Source organism: Halyomorpha halys, unplaced genomic scaffold (genome assembly GCF_000696795.3).
Source record: "Halyomorpha halys isolate HHAL.00 unplaced genomic scaffold, Hhal_1.1 Scaffold844.1, whole genome shotgun sequence".
NCBI classification, from domain to species: domain Eukaryota; kingdom Metazoa; phylum Arthropoda; class Insecta; order Hemiptera; family Pentatomidae; genus Halyomorpha; species Halyomorpha halys.
The window spans coordinates 374,114-384,500 of NW_027111153.1; the positions used below are offsets into that span (position 1 = coordinate 374,114).

Consider the following 10,387-nt stretch of genomic DNA (forward strand, 5'->3'; position numbering starts at 1 on the left):
TATAGTAATTATCAGAATCATTTGATGACTCTCAATTCGAATACTGCCCATCCATCCAACATAACCAATTTATCGAGTTGCCCTCGATTTTTCCATGTTTTTTCTCCATGAAAAGGCGGTAGTTTTACTTAAGGAGGAAAACTGTGAAGACGTGACCAGGTTCACTTTCATATTTCTTTTCATATAATGTCGGTGTTACCTTATATAATAGTAAGTGAAAAAAAAAAGAAAAGAAATCTTTTGAAATCATAACTTAGCTCTTTCCTACAGGTTACATTTGTCTGTAAACACTATTGCGAAACATATTATATATATTTTCACTTATTGTGTTATTTCTATTTATTTCGGCTTGCACTGGATTCCAAAAATATTATGACTTTATGTCAACATATGAATAAACTTTGAAAAATTGATATTACAATATTAAGAACGCTTAGGATAATTTCTTTGCATGCCGGTTCCAGTATCACGCATCAACGCTACAGAAGATCGTTCTGAAAATCTTAAGGGGTTTCTTGATTATTTAATAGCATGGTTTTATATTTTTAACTGCAAGGATATAACTAGATTACTATTAATTTATGTTATTTTTATGGGAATCAAAGACGATGGATACCATATATTTTTGGAAATGTAGTTTAAAAATAAAAAAAAACAAAATTATATTGAATGATGTGTTATTTTGGAAAGGAGTAGCAATCATCTATGCAATTATGTTACTCGTTACGTGAGAGCGCTTCCAGTTTGACGGGATCGCCAAGAATGGAATTCGCAGAAGAGACAAATGTTCACTGGAAGCCAGCGGCCAAGACGTGGTCTAGCAGTTGTAATCAAGAGTGTCTCCGTCTTGGAGATTTTCTCTTCACATTATTTACGAACGTCTTCTTCTAGCATATTTGTGTCTACTTTTATATTACACGAAAAAGTATGTGTTTATATTCATAACAAAATAGATAACACGAATCGAGGTGCTCAAGATCAAAATGAATTTTGTTCTTTTTCTGAACAAAATTTAATAATAGCTTTGAAATTTGTTGTTCAATGTAAAATGAATTTCTTCAACACTTCTTTGAGGTCCACAGTGATATTATTTTATTATATTTGTATCATTTAGATTATAATTATAAATTATAATGATTAAAAATTGTGATTTGTTACAGTATACCAAATGAAAATCTCATCTGTTTTGCTAAGATTAATGGATTTATGTTAACATCATTATTTTCATATTTAAACAGATTTGGAAAAAAGGTCTTCATGCCGTTTTCTAATTTTAGGCGCTTTTTAAATACTATCTTAAAGTTTCCTCTTTTCGTTTTAAGCTAATATTTCAAAAGTAATATAGGTCCTTTACTCTCCGGGGGCTTAGCGGGGCGGGTCCGGCGGGGAAGGATTGCCTTTTTTGTGCTTCATGCCGTTTTTTAATTTTAGAAGCTTTTTAAATATTGCTTGATTAAACTATCTTAAAGTCTCATCACGACATGTCACAATCCCACAAGAGTAGATCTTGTGGGATTGTGACATATCGTACATCCACCAACTTACTCGCTAATATTGTCTGTTTAAAAAGTCAGATAAGTAAGGCTACCATGGAGAGCGGGAGAGAGGGTTTCATACCGTTTTTCAATTTTAGGAGCTTTTTAAATATTGGTCGATTAAACTGTCTTAAAGTCTCCTCTTCCCATTTTATGCTAATATTTCAAAAGTGATATTGGACTGTTGCTCCTCGGTGGTTTAGCGGGGCGGATTCGGAAGGGAAGGATACCAGAAATCTCTTGAAAAACTTTACAATTAATTTTAGCGTCTTATTTTAATTAGTATTATTTCTTTTCTTGTATTTTAATTTTATTTTTTGGTTAAGCTGTAGTTCACGAGTTTATGTCAATTTATTGCAGCTCTACTAGCTTCGGACTACCGACTACCATAAAATTTCACACTTATATCAATATGCTAGAAAACCTGAGGAAATCTTTTCACTTCATATAGGTATCAGGTCACGTTGGGATCGCTTGAAACGAACTAGGAGACGTCGCAGCCAAACAAGCACTTACTCTTCCAGGTCAGGGCGCGGCCATTGACACTCCAAGAAGCAAGTCTTCCATTAAAAATGAAATATCATGCAAATTAAAGACTGTTAAAAAACCAACTAAACCATAGACCTCTTCAAATCATTCCGATCGCAGGGAGAAAGTTGCAATAGCTAAATTGGAAACAGGACATACAAATATAACTGATTCGTATCTGATCAACAAGCAGCCATCGCCAAAATGTCAATGTTATAATAGTACACTAATAGTCAGCCACATCTTCCAAGAATGCCCTTTCTACACCAAGGGTTTAGTTAGATTAGGAGAGAGAGCAGGTGTGGGAGTAGTGAATGATGACGAAAATAAAAAATAAAATCAGAATTAATTTTTGCAAGAAAAAAAATATTAAACAAGATTTAAACCCTCAATTTAAACTCATTAATTATCTTTAATTTAAAGAGTTCAGAATTTTGGGATTGAATCAAAACTATTTAAATAAAAAATATGAAATATCTAAGGGATAATCTGAATACCTAGGAAAATAAAAAATGAAATATGTGCGTTGATGTCTATTGGGTTTGACACCCTAACAAACAACTAGCTTTGGAACATTTAGGACGACTCCAATAGAAGAAGAAATTTCAGTCAACATTACTCTCTTCAGAACTCCAAATTCCAATTAAAAATAAAATCAAATTTTTTTTCAATGCAGATGTGCCAAGCTCATCCACTGGTCATATTGTGACATTTTGTTGATAGTTCGACATATTAGCAAACATTAAATTTTGATAATGAATAATCATTTCTACAGTTATTTTGTGGTGATTTAACCAGGGGGTTGCTATACTCACCTTCAAAAGTAAAGTGAATCAAAGAGTAAAGGAATTGGCCCTAGGAGATCGGGATTACGTTGGGGCTCATCTTAAAGCTTTTCTGGCATCACATTTCCTGAAAGGTTATCCTCCCAATTATATTGTTTCCTTCAACTATTAAACAAGTCTCTGTATGAAATTGTGAGGGCCACAGAGAGAAAACCAGGCCTTGTCGAAAAAATCTTGAATGTGAGAAAAACAAATTCAGAGGTTGGCATTGCCTCTCTTCTGATTTACACAACTGAGTAACTGGTAAATTTTGGTTACCGTTTTTTAAACTCTTAGTGAAAGCCGAGTTTTAATCAGAAGAATAAATGATAGTATTAGATTCCTTTCTTTTCTTGACTCATTGTAAGACTACTCAGCGCAAGACTGGTGGCATTGCTCAATCCCAAGGTACAGAACAAGGATCTAGGTGTATGGCCACACTATTGCGTGACCACGAGCTGAATCGGTAAATATAAAATAAAATATTAAGTTTGTTTCTCAATAAACAACGTTCCAACAGCAATCGAACATCTGGTAACACCACTTTCGGTTCGCATTTCAAGGAAGTTGGATCTCTATAAGGAAAACTTCAAACCTGGTCATTACGTTGATGAACACAGTCGAAAATGCCGGCAAGGTTAACTTGATAAAAATCCTGCAGGATTTGTTTGCGTCAATGCAATGGGGTACTCGAAACGGTAGAAGGTTTAATTAAATATTTGGTATAATCTATACATAAGGACTGTTTTGATATCAACTGTCGTTTGTTGAATATAGAATATAAATATATCTAACAGCGAATAATACCGCTATTAAAAAAAAAAATATTATCGAGCAAGATTACATTTCGCATATCAGATAGCAAACAGCGGTTATGTAAAAACAAAATATTTTAATATGAATCGTAACTAATATTAATATGCATATATATTATATATTGACATATATCAACATATATATTACAATATATCTTAGAAGCCTTCTATCTAAGAAATAAAAGTCCTAAGATAGGTAGGATACGTTTTTTTTCAATCAGTAACAAATTATGTTTAGGTTACAATTTAGGTTCCATTCTTTTCATCTTCGAACTGTTTTACTTGAATTTCCTTAGAAATGATCTACGGATAAGCATTACTTATAATTAATATTATTTGAAGCCATAATTAAATAGTCTGTATATCAATTTTTTTTTTTTTTGTACTCCCCTGACGAAATAAGTTATTGAATACATATATATAGGTAAGTATACGTATGTATTATAGTTTTTAATTATATCAGTATAATACTGATTTTCAATTTCAGGCACTTTTTAAATATTGCTTGATTTAACTATCTTATAGTCTCTCCTTCCTGTTTCTAGCTAATATTCAAAAGTAATATAGGGCCGTCGCTCCCCGGGGGTCTTGGCGGGGCGGGTCCGGCGGGGAAGGATTGCCTTTTTTGTGTTATGATCTCCTCTTGTGAGATTGTGATATGTCGTACATCGAGCAACCTACTCGCTATAATTGTCTGTTTAAAAAGTCAGATAAGTAAGGCTACCATGGAGGGCGGGAGTGGAGGGTTTCATAACGTTTTCCAATTTCTGGTGCTATTTAAATATTGTTCAATTTGACTATCTTAAAGTCTTCTCTTCCCGTTTTAAGCCAATTTTTCAAAAGTGATATCGGACCGTTACATGTTATATTATATGATCGTTATATTACATGATATCAATTACTGTGAGTATATCAATTTAAAAAAAATAGAAAGCTATATATAACGGAATTTAATTCAATATCTGAAAAACAAAGCAATGCTGATTATAGTAGTTAAGAAAATGAAATAACTATCATTATTACAGAACTTTTTTTTATTACTAATAATTACAACCTTTCACAGTTAAGTGCAATAAATAATAGTGCTGATTGAATATTGCAAAACAGATTTTTACAAAATGAAAGTGGACTGCTTGGTCAGCTGTTAAAGACAAACGTCCTTCGCGGTCAATAAGCCAAACAATCAACAACAAACTTTATGCTCTAGATCGTTCTTTAAATTATGATATTAGTTGTTATAAAAAAACAAAAAAAAAAAAAAACACTAATGTATAGGATTTTACAGCGTCTCAACATGCAAAACTTGTTATTGTCTCATGTAAAATAAAATATGTATTTCGTTATGTTTTTTGATAAAGAAGGAGGTTTTAATACAACATTTAAAAAAGTCCAAGATTCTTCAAAAAATACTTCACTTTTCCCTTAGGCATTGGGCGAGAAAAATTCATTATTATCATAACTACCATGATTTTCTTTTCAAATTTTTTTCAGTATTTAACTTTTATGAAAAAATTGAAAACTTTATTTTTCATTGTTTTAAAATTGTCTATTAAGAATTGGCAGATTTTCGTAGTTTTTCCACGGACAGGAGGCGTTCCTTGTCTTTGAAAACTCTTGAGTTCCTACTTCTGTGTTAACAGAAACATTTCGTTCCACTGTGCACTGTCTCACAATTTTTAAATTTGAAGATGGTTTAAAAATCGTTTTAAAATAAATGCTTACGTGTTACATCTTACCAAAATCGTTTAAATAACAACATTTTCTGGGTTGAACAGATGTAGTCCACATAACAATTCCTTATTTTTTTTTTTAATTTTACTCTTGGTCAATGTGCCAGTGACACAACAGAGAAGAACAAGTTTAGAGAAATCCGGAGAAACTGGTAATAAAAAGATAAAAAGGGATGAAAAACTGGCATGCAACTTGTTTGAGCCACGCGGGGGAAAGTTGTCTTTTCAAGCCTAGCCAAATCGCTAATCAAGTTGTTACCATGGAAACGCCCTAAGAAAATTACTTAAATAATTTAGTAATCAGTCAATTAAATAATTACCATCTATTTAAAGTAATCAAGAGTCTGCTCAAATGATGGTAAAAATATATTTTTAAAAAAAGACATTTTTTTTTATTCAATATACAGATGAACATTTTATACATTCAAATAAATTCTGAAAAAAAATAACTATAAGATAATTAAAACTTTAAAATTATCTGTAATATCTAATAGTAAAGTATAGGAATCTAATATTTTTTTGCGTTACAGCATCCTAGAAATATATTTTGGGAAACCAATACTATGGTGATAAGATATAGAATTGGATAATACGGTCGTAACGTATGAAGTTTCAGATAAAACGAAATGCAATGATAAAAAATGTCATTTTAATTTTTTTTTTATACTTACCTCCATAATTTTAAGTCTGAAAACATTACCTTTGCTGAGGATTAAATATTACTATAAATAATATTCATATATTATTTATAATGTAAATAAGAAATAATATTTATATTTCAACGTAAAATGGAGATGCAAAAGTAAATAAATCTTAATTTATTTATTTTTTAGGGGGAAAGCTTAAGAATATTTACAACTTAGAGATTTATTGCTTTGAAAGCATGCAAACCCATACTTAGGCCCTCAAAACGTATTAGGTCCCATCTGATTTTAGATTCAAAGTTTAGTACGTGTTGTAGAAGATCACAAGTTCTTGAATGCAGATTTTTGGATTTAATCCTTTTTTCATTTCCAAGTCTCATATATAAAAATATATAGATATTTTTATATGTATTTAACTTAAACATATTTTTCACCACGGTGTTAATTAAGTTTAACGTTAATTTATTTTAAAATAAAGAAATAAATATGGAATAAAAATATAAAATACACTTTCCGCAGTATTTAAATAATTACAATATACTGGAATAATTCCTTATTTCAAAGGATAATTTCAAATTTTTCATGTGTTATATCAGAATTTTAGAGATATTAATAAATTTTAATTGTACCGCTACAACCCAAAGAGGATCAGGTTTTTCCTGGATAAGAGGTACCACACTTTATAAGGCTGGCTGGATCCTGGAGGGCTCTCCGAACCCACAGGGATGACTCACGGCTACAGTAACAGAATAAATAATTATCTACCATAGCCAGATTCGAATATGGGTTCCTGAAGATAGTAGTGCCTTTATATATTTAAAATAAAACAGAATTAAACATAAAATAATTTTCTTTTACTACTATATTTAATCAAACCTCGTACCAATACTCAATTGATTCCCATATTTATATTCATAATAAAATATATTTCTAAGAACGACAAAAATACATAATTTCCATATCATTCATGGCATAATTAATTAAGTGATTAAGTAAATTATATATTTTTACTTTATATTAGCATAGCCATGTTAGACAAAGGGGGAAGGGTGACTGGTTATTTACAGAGCACCGTTCCATTTTATATTAGTATAATTGATATTATTAGTTCTCTATGTATGAATGCTACACTTATATCTTATCTATTACTTTAAAATAACAGATTTAAAAGAATCATGGACCATTATTCAAAGTTTTCCGGATGAAAATACATAAGATGATTAAAAAAAACCTGAAGTTACTTATATAATTAAATTTAATAATATAAGGAATCTCCTAGATGTTTATTACGTGCACCATAACTCCCATGTTCACAGATTAAGAGATATCTTATAAGTATACCGGAAGAAACCTTGGGTTTCGATTTGCTCTAAGGAGATGAAAATAAATAACTATAATAATAGGAAACAGTAATTGACGTAAAGAGGTACGGTTAAATTTGTGCGCTAATCATAATGTAACCGTTACATAAGTGAGCGGGAAATATTTGAACGGGCTAGTTGGAACTGGACTTGGGCCTTGAACCGCAGGAATAATTGACGATGGGATGGATCCTCGCTTACTGTTAGCATCAGGAAGTCGTTTATATGCTAACAGTATCATCAAAGCTAAGAATAGTGGTGGATTTATTCAAGTAATAATTTCGTGAAACGTAAAATTAGATTGCAGTGTTTTATAAAAGAGCTCCCGAAATGTCAAGGTAGAACAGATCCTTGTGGCAGTGAGTCGTACGTCGGATCAGCTGAGGCCAGGTTAGGTAACTCTAATAAACATATGTTAGTAAAAATTTGCATTACTGAATACGGTGTTAACATGCAATCATAATCAAGAGAAATATGCAATAATAGCACGCCCTTTTAAGACAGTCTTGTCGATTACACTTTGAAACATTCTTGATGAAGCAAGACAAATTCTATTTTATTTTAAACTCAGGTTTATTTGAGGGATTCAAAGTCAGAGTGGTTTAAATGTGTGTCTACCGGAAAATTGGCAGGATGAAATAAGCATCACAAAATAGCAACATATTTCGTTGCATTTGAATAATTGTTGGTAACAAGAATTTCAATTATTTAGATAATTAATGAACTAATATAGTTAATCAAATATTTTTTTTATTTAATGCAATAATATAATTGTAAATTTGTAATAGTTAAGCTACAAATTGTTAACTTTGTTAAAATTTTGTCAGTACATTAGAACCCTGCTTATCTATTCTAGTGTGGGATCAAGTAGAATGAATCGTTGGGCAAGTAGGAGAGCCACAAAAGAAAGAAAAAACATATTAAACTAATTTTATATATCAGGTGAAAAATAATTTGCAATACACAACAATATATAGGTGATATGTATATTAATATATAATGAAGATAATTTAATTTAATAATTTTAAAAAAATCCTGAAATAAGAATGATTTGGCTTGGTCTACAAAAAAAAAAAATTATGTTTTTAGAATAGGTTTCAAACTTACTTTGTTTCATTTAATCGATTTTATAGTATTTTTCACTACATTATTCATTTTCATTTCACAACCCGTTAAACGGGATTACAGTGTATTATAATTATATAACTATGTAACTTTTTTTTTAATGCTAATAGTAATTTATAGTTCCGAAAATTTCTGATGGCTAATTCATTTTTTTTTTAAAGTAAACAATATTACTTTATTCAGAAATGGGTCGAAACAATAATGAGCATTCTTGTCATTAAATAATTAATTGTTTATAAAATATATCTTTATATTTACAGATATTTTGATAGATAATTTCTGTAGTCAGTTAGGTACTTGGATAATTCCTAACACTTTGAATTCGAAAATATTTAAATTTCTTTTTTAATCAATATAAACGTTATAAATAAAAGCTTTTTAAGTGTTGTATAGGTTGTATCTGAATATATATTTCTCATAGTCATAATAAGGCCGAGTAAGGGGGGAGCTGTAAGTTTAAGTTAGATATTCGCCCCAAAACATATAAAGACATAGTTTATATGTATATGAATGTATATATTAAAATATTTTCTTTTATAGGGTTTCATTGCTTTCTTTCTTGATCGGCTGCACTTAATCCAGCTGTTAGGAGCCGATTTCACATCATTACCCTCTAAAAAGATGATCCCCAGCTACGTGACTAGGACAAGAGAAAGCACTCTCGAAAGCCAGTTAGAGAGGGACGGGTATGCAAATAAAAATGTTTAGTAGTTGTAGCAATAGTAGTAGTGTTAGTAGTTATAAATAAATTAGCACCGCTAGCAGGTTCCGTTGTCTTACGTAAGTCCGAATCATTGGCCGTGTAATGCGAGGTCTATCTGTGTCGTCCGTTTCCTCTTCTTCCCTCCTGCTTTTTAATTGCCCTATTAATTCCATGATAGTTCCTATTTCAGTTTTAAACGCGTACTTATTCTAATATAACATGCCAAAAATGGATATGCCGTACCAAAATAAAATTCAGATACTCATTAGGTAATTCTTCTGAATTAATAAGCAGTGAATGTAATGCTAAAATCTAATTTGAATGAATAAGATGTTCTAACTATCTTCAAAAATATGTCGACAAAATATTGTACTAAAAAAAAAAATAAATAAATAAAATAAACGATAATTATTGAATATGCATTTAATTGAAGAAGTCTAATACAAAAAAAAAGTTTGTAATACATTAATCCTTTTTTTTTTTTTTTTTTACAAACAAATTTAGAATTTATAACGCTTTAATAATTTAAAATATGGTGTTTTGGGCATCACTTCACAAGCTTTACTTACCATCCTACTTTGAGTTTAAATTATGCCTGTCTAGTTTCAGAACATATATTTTTGTTATAACAGTGGCAATTTTTTCCAGTTTACGAATTGACTAACACCAATTTCAACCGTTTTCAGAAAAGTAATTTTTATATTATTTTTCTTTTGCGAAGTAAGAATGAAATATAAAAGTATTACATTTTACTAAAATTTAAATTTTTATCTTTCTTATAAAAGAATATACATTAAAAAATAGTAAATGATTATGATCCTGGAATTATATAATTCAGGAAGGCATTCAGACTTTATAAAGAACAAAGTCACGTTATTTCGAGTTTTTTTTTTATAATTAAAAACATCTCAGAGTTAGATATTAAAAAAATAAAAAATAAAATTACCAAACAGATGCAAACAAAAAAAAAAATATAAGAAACAAGAATAAAATTAATATAAAAATTATTTAGGAATAAATAATAGTAACAATTATAATATGAAGGTATTTCTTAAAAATTACATTGATTTTTCTTGATATTTATATCCGTTTCTGTCAAATATTAAATTGGCAATATCATTT

At 29.9% G+C, this 10,387-nt stretch overlaps 1 long non-coding RNA gene across 1 annotated transcript; it reads left to right on the top strand.

Moving 5' to 3' along the window:
* The first annotated feature begins 7,833 nt into the window (after positions 1-7,833).
* On the top strand, positions 7,834-9,243 carry LOC136796207 (uncharacterized). Its single transcript, XR_010843901.1, has 3 exons — positions 7,834-8,121; positions 8,294-8,379; positions 9,103-9,243. It is a non-coding gene; the product is annotated as an uncharacterized lncRNA (long non-coding RNA).
* Positions 9,244-10,387: the final 1,144 nt, after the last annotated feature.